This window comes from Scardinius erythrophthalmus (genome assembly GCF_964197995.2).
Source record: "Scardinius erythrophthalmus genome assembly, chromosome: 11".
NCBI lineage: Eukaryota > Metazoa > Chordata > Actinopteri > Cypriniformes > Leuciscidae > Scardinius > Scardinius erythrophthalmus.
In genome coordinates this window covers 11,960,229-11,976,139 of record NC_138231.1, presented here as the reverse complement: position 1 = coordinate 11,976,139, position 15,911 = coordinate 11,960,229, and positions in this window count along the sequence as shown.

Sequence of the window (15,911 nt, the reverse complement as noted above, 5' to 3'; positions counted from 1 at the left end):
TTGTTCAGTGTGAGATGGCTTCCTCCCATTTGGGGTTGTCTCCTGAGGCCACCGCTTTGTTTAAAAAGCTCCAGATAAACCAACTAAGTGTTGGCCCTCATCAGGCCACCTGGATAGCCACCTTGTATTTGTATAGCAGGTGTCCTCTCACTTCTGAGAGTTGTTTTGAGACTATATCTTTGGACTTCAGACACAGGATATTCAAGTGCCATCCCCATGAGGGCTGCCTTAATATCTGGCTTAGGCATGTGTACTAGGAGTTTGTTGGAGTAGATCTGCTAGAAGCTCCCTGAGCCCCTCAGTAACTGAGCGTAGGCTCTTTAGATTTAGATCACCTACGCTTTGTAGGCTCAACCCTCCTTAGCTTCAGTGGGCAACCAGTCCTGAGCTACAGTGTGATCCCTGATGGGTGTGTGGAACATAGTGTGGTTTATAAATTTTTATTTATTTATTTTTTTACACTAAATAGTAATACCCGATGTTTGTGCAGTAGTTGTAGGTGGTGGTGGTGTTGCTAGTGTGAATAAAACCAAAAACAATCAATCAAAACAAAAGAGAAATGATCCAATAAAAAATAAAGACATCTGAACATTCCTGAACATGTTAAAAATAAATCATTTTCATGTTTGCATTTTTGCAATTTCTTTAATTGCACAAAGCCAACTATCAAATATACAGTAAAAAAAAAAACGATAACGATCTGAAACACAAGTGTCAAAGCGCAAAGCGCAAGTAACTTTGTGGGTGGGTCTTGGCGCTGTTGCTATTTTCCCAGCGGGATAAATGACTCTTGCGCCAGGCGCAAATCTAAAATGGGTTGGTTTTGAAGTAGCTTCATTATTCATAGGTGTGGTTTGGGCGTAACGTGAAATAAACCAATCAGAGCGTCATCTCACATTCCCTTTAAGAGCAGGCGCACTTTGTTCTAAAGCGGATTCCTATTATAACGGCGGATTTGTCAGGCGCGCGCCAGGAGCAGTTCACAGCCAAGGAGAGCAAACACTCTCGTCACGGACGTTGGGGATGGAGAAACCCACCCAAATTAACTTCGGTTAAAAAGGCGTATGATAATTTGGCTAAATGTGTAAGCTAGATGTATGCTTTTATAATAAATTGTCTGTCTATCTATCTATCTATCTATCTATCTATCTATCTATCTATCTATCTATCTATCTATCTATATATCTATCTATCTATCTATCTATCGTAATAATGTATGATTTGCAAAAATGAAAGCTGCTGCTTCTGTGTAGATGAGAGAATCAAAGTGTATGCGCGTTGTGCACGCTACATTGATTATAGCGCCACTGACTTTAAACTATGTTTTCCTGGTTAGTGGCGCAATTGTTTTCTAAACCTGCAAAATAGCATGAAGGAACGTTTGCGCCGGAACACGCCTCCTTTTTTGCGCTGAACCGCCCAGGGAACGCAAGTTCATTCCCTAGTTTAGCGACATGCTTCTGTGGAGGGAAAAGCGCGCTTTGCGCGGGTGCAAAATAGGAATGATACATGCGTCGGTGTACAAAGTCAATTGCGCTGGGTGCAAGATAGGGCCCAAAGTCTGTGTGTGTTGTCATCAAATATTTTTTTTTTTTTTTTTTTTTTTTAACAGTACATACCTGGTGTTGTTATGATAGTTGTAGGTGGTGGTGTTGCTGGTGGCAATGAAATCAAAATCAATCAATCAAAACAAAAGAGAAATGATCCAATAAACAATAAAGACATCTGGACATTCTTTATTAACAATAAATCAGCTACATAAATGTTTGCTTTGTGCAATTTCTTAAATTGCACAAAGCCAACTATCAAATTTATGGTTAAAAACAAAAACAACAAATAAGTACATCACTTAGGTTCTATTATAGGTTCTATTATATGTGTGTTGTCATCAAATACAAAAAATCCTTTTTTTTTTACAGTACATACCTGGTGTTGTTGTGGTAGTGGTAGGTGGTGGTGCTAGTGGCAATGAAATAAAAAACAATCAATCAAAACAAAAAGACAAAAGATATAATCAAATAAACAATTGTAATCAAAACAAATATAATTTTGTTTTCATTTATTTAAATGCAAAATATAATTAATTTATTTAAAAGATTATGCCAACAGTCAAAATTGAGGTTAAATTATTTAAATATTTAAAATTATTGCTTTCTCAAATTTTAGCCTGACTTTGAATTCTATTACATTTACAGACATATTTTAATTAATTGTGTTTGCTGAAAGAGGTCACTGATAGAGGGTCAAAATGATCTGAGCTCCGGATGGGTTGGTCAAATAATGCACACTCTACCAGATGATAAACACATAGTTCTAAAAGGACCTGTCTGATTTTCACAGACCATTAACAACACTCATACTGTACAAATAACTCTGCAGAGGAAGAATAGGAAAGTTGTAGATGTAACGTTGGTGACAGTCGTAAATCGCGGGCTGTTTATTCCAGTGGACGCAACCAAACCAATAGGAGGCAATGGCGCAATGCTACCCAGCAACAGCTCAGTTCTCTTACGAGAGGTCTCTCGTATTGCGTAAGGTTAGCTTACGCATCGGGAAAGTTTTCTTTCTTCGAGATCTGAAGCCAAAAAAAATATCCTTAATTTTGTATACATTGTCAACGCAGTGTAGCAGCCAACAGACCTAGGCAGGCTGTATAAGCGTGCTCATTGGCTGCTCGGCGGCAAATGCTTAAGCCTATCGGTGAGCGCTCTGAACGCGGCAACCAGCTTCGCGCCCTCCACACCCTTCTAACCGTCAGAATGGGTGTGGCCAGCATGTATATATTCAGCGCTCATAGGCTAAAATTCTGATTTTCTTGTCTTCAGCGACGCTCTTCGCATCGCTGGATCTTGCGAGCCGCCGCCGTTGAAACCAGCGACCAGCAAACTTAGGACAGCGCCTGAAGAAGCCGGCTGTCTTTGCCGCCTTCAGCCATCCGTGCCTGCTACTCTATCCGGCGATATATCCTTTACATTATTACTGTTTCTGTGTGTATTCTAAAAGAGCATGAGGCGTTTTTGTAAAAAACGCCTCGTTTTTGCGGCTCGTGCCGCGCCCCGCTCAGCAACGGAGACCGCCACCTCTCTGCGCTCTCCACCTGGGCCGCGGAGCGGGATGGCAGGAGCGGACGGTCTCGGAGCGAGTTCCCTCTCCCTCTGTTCGAGCCGCGCAAACTGCGCCGCTCACAAGGGATGGCAGGAGCGGACGTCTTGGAGCTCTCTTTACGTTACAAGAAAGCTACTCCGTGAAAGGGGAACAGAGTGTTTTCGTCCCGCCGTGGCCTGGACTATAACCTCCATTTCTCACACATTTCTCAGTCCCCTCTTAAGTTCAGGCGACTGGAATTGTTACTATTGCAGTATACGAGCCTGTTATAAATACACACTCGCCTGCAAGCAAACGCCGTCACAAGACATGATGACGCTAACCGAGTACAAATGTATTCCCCCCCTCTAGCTCAGTGGCGGAATCCTAGACTGTCAAGCTAGAGACCCGGGTTCGGTCCCCGCTCTCGCGGCAGATAAAGTTTATGCTGTTCGCTTCTCCGAGCTCGCGGCCAGTTTTTCTTACATACAGAAAACAAGCCCGCTCTCTCCCTCGTTGGGCCGCGCAGATTGCGCCGTTCAAGGGATGACAAAGCGGACGGTCACGAGCAGCGTTCAGCGTGCTCGCCTCACTCACCGGCGAAAAGAGAAGAGAGGGTGTTAGTCTCGCTACGGCTGGACAACTGCCAATCCTCACACATTTCTCAGTCCCCTCTTAAGTTCAGGCAACTGGAAATATTACTATTGCAGTAAACGAGCCTGTTTTAAACACGCACGCCTGCAAACAAACGCCGACGCGACACATGAGGGTCGCTTTTTATATGCTCGCGCTAACTGAAAGCTAATGTGTTTTCCCCTGTGACTCAGTGGCAGAATCATACGCTTTCATGCGGGGGATCCGCGTTCGATCCCAGCTCTCGGGGCAGATAAAAATTTATGCTGCTTGCTTCTCCGAGCTCGCGGCCAGTCTTTCTTACTTACAGAAAGCGAACCCGCCTCTCGCACCACACTTCTCAGGGTGCTCGAGTATTTTTGAGCGTCTAAACACGAGAGAAGAAAAGACGGTTAAATCCCGCAGCCCTGCGGCTGGAGCACCGTCGAAGCTTAACGCTCTGTCAGTCCCCGTTGCCATGGCTACTGCAGCTGTTTACATCGCAGTCAGCGAGCCGGTATATCTATCCGCTCAGCGAGCCGGTATATCTATCCGCTCGCCTGCGCGCATCCGCCGTTCTCACGGCAACCCAGAGAAATTTCAAAAGAGCATAATGTCTGGTTGCACGGCTGACGCCGTATGTGTTTCTAGTACAGTGAATGTGCCCACGTTTCTGTGTTCACCCCTGTACACAAGCACTATACATCCCGTGTCTCTCACAGAGCCCACTCTCATGAAGCAGGCAAAAGCCGCTTTAGTGTTAAAAGTAGGTCACGTGTCCACCTCTTCGTGCCCACACCTACTCACTGCCCGCTCTGTCACACGGCCTCGCACGACCGGTCATGTTTTAAATGTAAGTCCTGTGCCCGCCCTCGAGCGCTCACACATACTAACTAACGTTTTCGCCCCGACGCCGACATCGCGCGTCGCGCCTCACACTATATGTTCCCCGTCCAAAGCCACCGGGACACTGTGTGTAAAACGGCCAGCTATCGCTACGTGCAATCCGCCGTATCTAAGCACCAAGAGCGCGCGCGCCGCGCCCGCCCCTCGGTTTCGAGCTCTCGAGCCCGCGATGCGCGGCGATCGGAGCCCGGAGGCCATTCTGCCCCTGGCTGCACACGCAAAAGCGTGGGAAGCTATTCCAGGCGCATCAGAACGGGTGCTAAGCACAGTAAAAAAGGGCTATAGCCTACTATGCAGTTCGCTCGCCGCCCTCCGCGCTTTCAAGCGCGTATCGAGACCAGAGTGAATGGGGAAGTAGCACATCTACTTCGAGCAGAAATAGCTACACTTCTGTGCAAAAGGGCTATAGAACCGGTTTCCCCTTCCATGAGCGAGTCGGGCTTTTACAGCCGTTATTTCCTCGTTCCCAAGAAGGACGGAGCTCTCAGACCAGTTTTGGATCTGAGACGTTTGAACAAGGCTCTTATGAGAAGACCGTTCAAAATGCTCACAACCAGACAAATTCTCGCGCAAATTCGCCCGAGGGACTGGTTTATATCTCTCGATCTAAAAGACGTGTGCTATTCAGATCCAGATAATACCCCGTCACAGGCCATTCTTGAGATTCGCCTTCGACGGTCAGGTATATCAGTACACAGCCCGCCTGTCGACACAGCACGCGCGCTGCATTCGACGCCTGGCCGCGTCCCTCCGGCCGGGCAGCACCGTACCTCTCAAAACATTTCAGAGGTTACTGGGTTGTATGGCCTCAGCCGCAGCAGTGCTTCGGCTGGGTCTTTTACGAATGCGCCCGCTACAACGCTGGCTGAATGCCCGAGTGCCTCACAGAGCATGGGCTTCCGGCGGTATTCGCATCAGAGTGACTCAGAGCTGCGTTTCAGCTCTGAAGCCCTGGTTAGCGGCCGACTGGTACCAGCGGGGAGTGACAATGGGAGCTATCTCACACCACAAAGTTATCTCGACGGACGCTTCCACCTCAGGCTGGGGCGCTCTGTTCGAGGGCAAACCGGCTTTTGGCCTATGGTCAGACCGGGAAAAATGCCTCCACATAAACTGTTTGGAGATGATAGCGGTCGAGAATGCGCTCAGGCGCTTCCTCCCATTCATACGGGATCACCATGTGCTAGTCCGCTCGGACAACACGTCCGTGGTATCCTATGTGAACCGACAGGGTGGTGTCAGATCCAGGAATCTGTGCAGGCTGACAGAACGCATTCTCGTGTGGGCTTACCGCTCGCTGAGAGCCGCGCACGTGCCGGGCCACCTGAATGTCGGTCCAGACAGACTGTCCAGGGACAACATTCCCCCGGGAGAATGGTCTCTGCACCCCCAGACAGTCCAGTTTCTCTGGCGCCTATTCGGCAGAGCGGAAATCGACCTCTTTGCGTCGAAAGACAATGCTCAATGCCCGAAGTTTTATTCGAAGAGCGAGGACGCGCTGTCCCAGACATGGCCCAGCCTCCCGCTGTATGCTTTTCCTCCGATCTCCCTGTTGCCACAGGTCATTTCGAGGATCAGAGAAACGCACCACTCAGTGCTGCTTATAGCCCCGCGATGGGAAAACCAAACTTGGTACCCAGAGCTAGTGAGGCTGTCGCACTCACCCCCATGGCCGATCCCGGGGAGAAAGGATCTCCTCTCCCAAGCCGGTGGATCGATCTGGCATCCCCATCCAGAGCGCTGGTCGCTGCATGCATGGGTGATCAACGGATACCCGTTGACCTGTCAGAAGGGGTCGTGAACACGATCACACAGTCGAGAGCCCCCTCCACGAGACGGCTCTACGCGTCTAAATGGTCAGTGTTTTCTAAATGGTGCGCTACTAAAAACTTTGATCCGCGCGCATGCAGGGTCCCGCGGGTGCTCTCCTTCTTACAAGAGCTGTTGGAAAAGGGCAGATCCCCTTCCACGCTCAATGTATATGTGGCCTCTATTGCAGCGTTCGCTGAGACGACGCGCGGCCGGGCAATGGGAAGGAATGAGCTCATTATCCGCTTCCTCAGACGAGTTAGACGGATGAATCCCCCGCGGCCCCCCTCGGTTCCCTCGTGGGATCTGTCCTTGGTCCTGGCGGCCCTAGAGGCTTTTCTCTTTGAACCGCTTGAATCCGCGGATCTAAAGTATCTGTCGCTTAAAACCGTTTTTTTCTGATAGCTCTGTCTTCAGTCAAACGAGTGGGTGATCTGTTAGCCCTGCATGTCTTGAGTTCGGGCCGAATGACTCGAAAGTCATTCTCAGACCGAGACACGGTTACATCCCCAAAGCGATTGGAACCCCGTTTGGGGCACAAGTTATGTCCCTCTCGGCTCTGCCAGCATCCGACAGTGGGGACAGTGATAACCTCCTATGCCCTGTCCGGGCGCTGAGAGTTTACATCACGCGCTCCGCCGCTTTCAGGCGTTCAGAGCAGCTCTTTGTTTCCTTCGGCGGACGCACCAAGGGTCTTGCCGCCTCGAAGCAGAGCTTGTCCAGGTGGATAGTGGACGCGATAGCAGCAGCTTATGCCTCCAGACACCTGCAGTGCCCTCTGGGCATCAGAGCCCACTCCACTAGAGGCATGGCCTCGTCGTGGGCCTTGTCGAGCGGAATTTCTAATCACGGTATTTGTATGGCGGCGGGCTGGGCCTCCCCGTCAACATTCGTGAGGTTTTATAACCTGGAAGTTCCTGCCCTACAGGCAAAAATACTGTCAGCATAAGTGACATGTATGCTCTGTTATTTCTTATGTGCAGACTACGTTCATATGCTGGCGCTATTCTGGTACTATACTCAGGGTGAAGTGTTTGACTCAGACCGGCTGATCCGCTCTGTTTCCTATTTCCCGTTACGCGCTGTTGTCGGTGCTGGCCCGCGCTGCTGGCCGCCCGTATTATTCTCTGTCGCGCGGGAATTTTTCCCTTCATGTGAGACCGACTATGTCGTTTTTCTCCTACCCTTATGAGTGCTTATGTACTGTATGGGCTCGCTCTGCCGGCCCTACTGTTTGTACTGTTATATGTTTATAGACCGGCCGCGCCGCTCTATTTCATATGCTGCACGAAGTGCCTGTACTTCGCTGGCCCGTCTCTCCGACCGGCCACATTTCCCAGCAGAGTGTTTTCCCCGGTTTCCCTGGGATTCATGGGCTGGATGCTCGACGCACACGGCGTTGACAAAGGGTTCCCGATGCGTAAGCTAACCTTACGCAATACGAGAGACCTCTCGTAAGAGAACGTACTCGGTTACTAATGTAACCTCGGTTCTCTCTAGAAGAGGGAACGAGTATTGCGTAACCTGCCGTGTCGCACCACGAGCTTTTGCGCTTCAGACTGTGAAAACCAGAATTTTAGCCTATGAGCGCTGAATATATACACGCTGGCCACACCCATTCTGACGGTTAGAAGGGTGTGGAGGGCGCGAAGCCTCATTGGTTGCCGCGTTCAGAGCGCTCACTGATAGGCTTAAGCAGTTGCCGCCGAGCAGCCAATGAGCACGCTTATACAGCCTGCCTAGGTCTGTCGGCTGCTGCATTGCGTTGACAATGTATACAAAATGAAGGATAATTTTTTGGCTTCAGATCTCGAAGAAAGAAGACTTTCCCGATGCGTAAGCTAACCTTACGCAATACTCGTTCCCTCTTCTAGAGAGAACCGAGGTTACATTAGTAACCGAGTACGTTATGGCGCCCGCTTACTTCCGGTAGTTTCGCCGGATTCGTCAATAAGGGAACATCGATACATCACTTTACAGGAAGTGGAGAGCGATGTTCACCCAACTGTAATTTCGCGCACCACGTCATCACCAGTCAGAACGGTCATAACTAACGATGGAGGAGTTTACGTATGTGTGTAAGTATTCATACATTTCGCCATTGTTATACAAATGACAGTATTTTTAACGGTTATTGTTGTGAATATTACATATAGCCTACTATTTTTGATGATTAGGCCTATAATTTACCTCAGTGAATGCAGCCAGCTTAGCTAGTTTGTGAAGTAAAGTGATTTTATTTTAGGTAGTTGTAAAATAGTGCAATATAATTGTAAATATATAATATAATAATAAAAATTAAAATATGAATGTAGTCCTATATATATTTATGTTATATCATAATCTGCGCGACTCCATTGACTTTCTTTGATGACATTTGCAGGGCGTTTCAAATGAGCGGTTATTGTCAGTGAAGTCCACTTCAACTGATATACTGTGGTCAGGGAGTAGGGGAGCAGTGAACACTGCATATGGACCCTGTCGAATGGAACGCACATTAGATGTGTAAAAACAAGTGGAAAGCGCGAGCGCGCCGCTGTCTCCTTTCCACAAGCGCTTGTTCTCCTGTGGCGTCTGTTGTTGCTATGCAACCATGAACCGCTCTCTCCATGATGGCGAGCTGTGTCTGAAATCGCTCCCTATCCACTATATAGTGCACATAGACAGTAAAAGAAATGGACACAGCGACCCCATTGGAACTCAATTGAGACAAGTGAAGCCCATTTTCAGCGATTTCTTAGCACTTCCTTTCCTGACGCGCAGACTCAAACCGAGCAAAGCGTTGCACGGACCACGTGAGCAACCCGTCTGTCTTCTAGTAGCTGTGCCAAGAGAAATCTGAATCATTCCCTTCCGAATCTTGCAGAGACGGAGAGTGTAAGTAGGAGCTGTCCATAAGCTTGGAGCAGGAGAAACTTTTGCTAGGTATTCTGATTAATTATATTGTCATTTTGCCTCCACGTCCCCCCGTTTGCTCGCGAGCTTCTCCTCCCGTCTATACGGTAATCTCTCTAGTGTGCGACAGAGAGTCGCGTGGTTATGACGCAATCGTTAGCCTACTTTTACAAAAACTGCTTCTACGGGTCCATAACATAAGCTACAAGGTAATGGAGCATTTTATACATTGTCGTGTATCTTTAGAAATAAATAATGGACAAATGGAGTCTTTAAACGGCTCAGATGTAAAGTTATTCACTGTCAAAGTGACGCCAAAATGAATGGGAGTCAATGGGATGCTAACGCAAGTGAAGTTCTGCTACAAGATGTCGGCACCCGGCCGACTTCAACTTCCGGTCGACTTCCTTCCCGCCTGATAGTGCACTATTTAGGGTGTCAGCCATTTTGTAGTGATGTCCGAATTCTGAGTGAACGACATCATTCCCTACATTCTTCACTACTTTTACCCACAATCCTCTCTTAATTCGAGTGTACATACGATTTACACTTGCTGAAACACTATTTCCCACAATCCAACACGATAAGGCGATAGAGCGCGAATGAAAAATGTAACAAAAATTTCACCATGGCAATGGTGCACGCGAGTTAGAAAACAATCATTTATAAGACCAGACGCCTGGTTATATATATATATATATAGGGTGCGATTTGCCAGGGGATGCGTGGGATTTCCCCCTTTCTGGTCAATGTATCCCTGCCTCTGCTTAATTATTTTTATCCCCGGTGGGGATAAATTTATCCCCCCCTCAAAGTGATCAGTGCTACTACACTAGTGGCAAGGCGGATCACAAAACTTATCACGGATCCATGGTTTGATTAAAGTCCATTTTATTTTAAAATGCACTACTTTGACTGGCTCCGCACAGCCTCTCTGTAATCACCACTCTGAAGACTTGCTCAATTTCCCGCCCACGGCGCAATATGATTTGGTTACACCTCACTCGTAATAGCCTATCAAGCCTATCGTATTTTTTTACGCCGCATATTCAGCACATTACTGAAGCGGGAATAAACATCACAATCTGATTATCTGTTTCTATGATGACAAGCAGAGTTAGTACTGAAGTTGCACATACGGTGTTTTACTCAATTGAGGCTAAACGCAAAGGTTTTTTGATTACTCACTCACTCTTGAGTGTCTGGCGCGAGTGATTTCAATGTTAAGTCAATTTAAAGACGCGTTTACGCGCGTCTAGAGGTCCTGCGGCGGCGGCGCGATAGACGCGAAGCCCGAATGAGGCGAATTGACTTTGTCGGCCCGGCCCGACACGTTAACTGTAATCATGAGCCCGAGCCCGATTTAAACCCGATCAGAGAGAGAAGTTTTACACACAATTTTTTTTTTATACGTGGGCCGTTATAACCAGGGGTGGCGCCAGGGAAGTTGAGATGAAGCAAAGATGAAGTTGACGATCGCCATCTCCGTAGTGAATGCACATATATGGAGAAATGCATGGATTACATAAGAGTGTTGCCTATTTCTTTTCGTTTTAAATTGTTTCGTTTAAAGACATTTCAAGCTTTCTTTAGATATATTTCTTAATATTAACCGGGTCGGGTCAAGTTCGGCTCGGGCAGAGAATCTAAGCTCTGATTTATCTGATCCTGTCCATTAGCTTTAATCCATGTATGGCTTTTCAGTACAAATATTTATGTAATTTTTCAGCACGAAAACTCTAGCTATAGCTGGGAACAATGAAAAGGGTCCAGAGCAGCAAATGCAGTGAATGAAGTTAATTTTGTCATGGTTTATTTTTATGAATAAAAATGTTTCAAAACATTCCCCCCTCTGTTTTTTTTTTTTCACAAATTGCACCCTTTATCTATATTTGAATAAACAAATGTGTTGTGTAGTGTTTTGTTCTCTTTTATTTTCACATATAAATGTAAAAAGTAAATAAATATGACAAGCAAGTGTTTTTATTATCTTTTTTTTTTAATCAAATAACGGAATAAACATGAAAAATACATACATACAATTGTTACATAATTCATACAGCCAAAAAAAGGAAATATTAAAGATGGGTAGGTAATGTTTATGACAAATTGTCCGAGCTCTCTGGCGCGTGATAATTATGTCAGCGTCCGAATTCTTAGCTGATGTAGTGCACTCAACTGCCATTTACTATGTAGGGATTAGTGAATGAGTGAACGAGTGAGTGGTTTCAGACACAGCTAAGGAAGTATCAGCAAAAGATTAATAGATTTCTAGCCCTTGCATTAGCTTTACTACTAGATATATTTATGGAGATGAAAAATAATAAGGCGCCCTGTACAGCTATGATCAGCTGTTCGGCCCGAACATTCAATGTTGTTGCGCTGCAAGCTAATGGTTCGTTGCTGCCGCGCTCTATCACTCGCACACCATAAAGAGCAAATTGTTTTTTAATGTTTCAATTTTGTGATTAAAATTGCATCATTTGGAAGCGGATAATTTCTTCACAAACAACTCATTATGACTCAATGTTAGAATGCTGCACCTACACTCGATAGTGTGAATAAGATCAGCGCAACGCAGACCACTGCATTGACAGGGTAAAACATATGATCTGTCTACAGCCAGGGCTCAGCGGAAGACAGAAAATGGCAGTCCAGCACTGATTGAGGAATTAAATTCGAACATAAAAGACAGTTTGACATCTTTTTTCTCGCATTCTCGCATTTTTTCTCTCATCTATCCACTACCTGCTAACGTTAGTGCACTGCACCCGAGCAAGCACACTTTAATGCATTTTTCTAGTTTAAAATTAAGCTTCTGTTAACGATTGTGTAAACGACGTCCCTTCCACGATGCACACTACATTATTACGATTAGGTAAAGAAATAATCACACAGGAAATGTTAGCGGTATGCTTGCTTTTAATCATCAGTGGTGAGTTTATTAGTAATGGCACATATTTGTAATCCTCACCTCATGGATTTCGTCTTCGAATTTCGTCTCAGAAATCACTTTCATTGAAGACTCTCCATACCTACCATCAAAGACACGGCTCGGCTACAATCTTCATCAGCATTATGGCGTCGATAGCTAGTACATCAGACATTTCATCTCAGCGATACGTATTTTCACTGTTTTATGCATTTTTGATGTCGATTGGGCTTAAAACTTTACTCTTTTTTTCACATATACCAATGTAAATGTTATGTCATAAGCGGCAGGGATGCATGAGAGAGCGCTGGTGTGCAGTCGTAGTGAGAAGCTGCTCACTGAGGAGCAACTGGTGGAGCTTACGTGTAGCTCCTTCTCGCTAGAGCTCCAGCGAGGAGGAGTGAATGTAATTTGGGTCTAATGGATGGAGCTATATGGCAAGCCGTTTTAACATTTAATCCTTAAAACCTACTAATATCTATTTTAATGCTAGTACTTATTTTTTAGATTCTAGTATCTATTCCATTAAGTACTAGTACTTATTCATTAGCTACTAGTGCTTATTTTTTAGGTACTAGTGCTTATTCTTTAGGTACTAGTACCTTTTTAAAGATACCAGTACTTATTCATTAGATACTAGTTCTTATTTATTAGATACTAGTACTTATTCCAATAGTGACTAGTATTTAATTAGTTATTAGTTATGAATGAAACTATGATGGGAAACCAAGGCTTTCTGAAGCATTTGAGGCTTTCGTCAAATTGTGCAGAAAAAAGGTTCATTACTCGAAACTTTTAACACAATGCGCATTAGTGAAATCTGGTGACCACCATATCTTGCAAATCACCGCAGAGCAGAAAAGCACGTGACCAAACAAAGCTTCGAAAGTCTGTGACATACAAGTGTGGGGTACAGACAACACCATTGTCAAAACTTGGGTCGGGCCGATAGACGATGCCATCATCCATCGCAATAGCTGACAGACCCGTTTTATTATTTTGGCCAGTAAAAAATATGCTTGGCTGGTGTATTTTTTCATCTACCAGTCCCCGTGGCAGGTGAGCCAAAAAGTTAATTTCGGACCCTGATTACAATGCTCATGATAACTTTTGTTAACTTTACATTAAGTAAATCCACTTCAAAAGCTAATAACTCCTGGACAGCAATGCCATAGAAATAACGGGTTTTTATTGGGACAATAAGCACATTTTAGAGTGGCCTTTTATTGTGGCCACCCGAAGACAAACTTGTGCAATAATCAAGCTGTCTAATCAGCATCTTGATATGCCACACCTGTAAGGTGGATGGATTATTTCGGCAAAGGAGAAGTGCTCACTAACACAGATTTAGACAGATTTGTGAGCAATATTCGAGAGAAATAGGCCTTTTGTGTATATAGAAAAAGTCTTAGATCTTTGAGTTCAGCTCATGAAAATTGGGGGCAAAAACAAAAGTGTTGCGTTGTTCAGTATATTTATTCACTAACCTAACTGCCTTCCATCATAATGCAGTTGTTTAGAATCCCCCTAACTGCAGATGCAGAAAACTGCGGTTTTCCAACTCATCCTACACAGGACATTCTTTTGGACTGGTGCTGCTACGAACGGAGTCGAACGTAGGGTGTAAGCCTCCTCCATCATGGTACTGTGTACATGGTCATCCTTAGAATTCAAGTTCCTTACAAGATCTGACTTGAAAACTAACTCAAATGTTCAGGCACTTTCAAGTAATAATCAATGTATGTTTCTCTTTTCTAGCTACTGGTGGTGGTTTCATTACTTTTCCTATTATCGTTTTATGTAACAGCTTATCGCGTTCCTTTGCATAGCACAGCCTGTTGTGGCCAATCAGGGTAAGACTTTTATTGTATTATGTAACCTGGCATATCATTGTCACGGTTGATGAATTCATTGACTCTTCCTTGCGCTGTGTTTATGTGTGTGTGCATGAGTGTGTGTGTGGGCGTGGTCGCTGATGATCCTCCGGGAGAATCAGCACCAGCTGATTCGAATTACTAGTGCCTATTTTTACTCACCTCTTGCATCTTGTGTTTGTCAGATCGTTGTTTGTGGATGTTTCCCTGTGCCGTTCAGTTCCTCCTCGTGTTTCCATGCTTCAGTTCCTGTCTTCATGTGGGGAGTTATCTGTAGCAGTTCCAGTCGTCGTTCCTGCATCTTCACTTCGGGGTCTGCACTTCACGCACTGACCGAGTTGCCTTCTGCAAGCCTGCACTGCCAACCGGCTGTGCCATGATCTGCATCCTTTCTCTGAGACTGTTCCAGTGATCTTCTATTTACCATAGAGACATTTCCTGTGATCTTTATGCGAGCTCTGAGTTTGTTTGTGTTTTGAGTCTGGTTTCTGTTTGCACATTAAAGAACCAGTTAACTTGCTTTTGTCTCCGCTGTTCTCTTTCCTGTGACAGAACGATCTGACTATCTATGAAGGCAGCAAGAGCACCCGAGCTCGCGGAGTATCTCGCTCACAACACGGCTCGCATGGAACAGCAGGTGGAGAATCTCGCCACGTGGTTCAGGCACTGGTAGCGCAGGTGTCCGAGCTCACGCAGCAGATACAACCCCCCCCCCACTCCGCCTGCACCCAAGTGTTATTCGGGTGAGCCAAATTATTGTAGAGCTTTGTTGACCAAATGCTCTGTTTTTTGCTCTCCATCCACAGACTTTCTCCACTGAGGATTCGAAAGTGGCTTTTGTACTCACGTTGCTGTCAGGGCATGCAGCCCTGTGGGGGATGGCGGTGTGGGAGAATCAACACCTGTGCTGTTCCTTGTTCGCGGCACTCTCAGAAGAAATGAAGAAGGTATTCGATCGGGCGGTCGCGGGTAAAGAGGCAGCACGACAGCTCGCAGACCTCTATCAAGGAGATAGACCAGTGGCCGATTATACCATCGAATTCCGCACCCTCGCTAAAGAGTGCTGCTGGAACGAGGCGGCGCAGTGGTACATGTTCCTGCATGGGCTGGCTGACCGCATCCAATGAGAAATCTACACCCTGGACCTGCCCACCAGCCTGAATGGACTTATTGAGCTGGTGCTGAGAGTGGACGCTCGTCTGTGTCGTCTGGAGCAACACGTCCATACCATTCCAGTTCCTAGAGTTTTTGGATGCCCCCAGGCCAACGGCAGTGATGCGGTCAGCCCCGTCGACGATCACAAGCCCATGCAGGTGGGTCGAGCCCGGCTCTCCTGGGAGGAGAGGGAGAGAAGGAGATCCCGGGGACTTTGTCTCTACTGCGGAGGTACGGGTCACTTTCTCAACAACTGCCCAGTAAAAGATCGGGCCCAACGTTAGAGAAGAGGATTCTGTCGGGCGGGGTCTCCATCCAGAAACCCTCTTCTGTCCTCCTCCCGGTAATTTTATGGACTGCACTTTGGCACGCAAACTTCAAATACTCACCATACCACTCACCAACAAGATTTCAGTCAACGCACTCAATGGTCAAGAGCTGCCCACCATATCATTCACCACCACTCAACTGACACTTATCACTTCTGGCAACCATTCTGAGGAACTTTCTTTTTTTCTACTGGACTCCCCTCACATTCCCATTGTCCTCAGTCATCCCTGGCCCGTGCAGCATAATCCAAGGGTTGACTGGGGACATAATTCCATTTCTGCCTGGAGCACTCAGTGTTATACATCTTGTTTAAT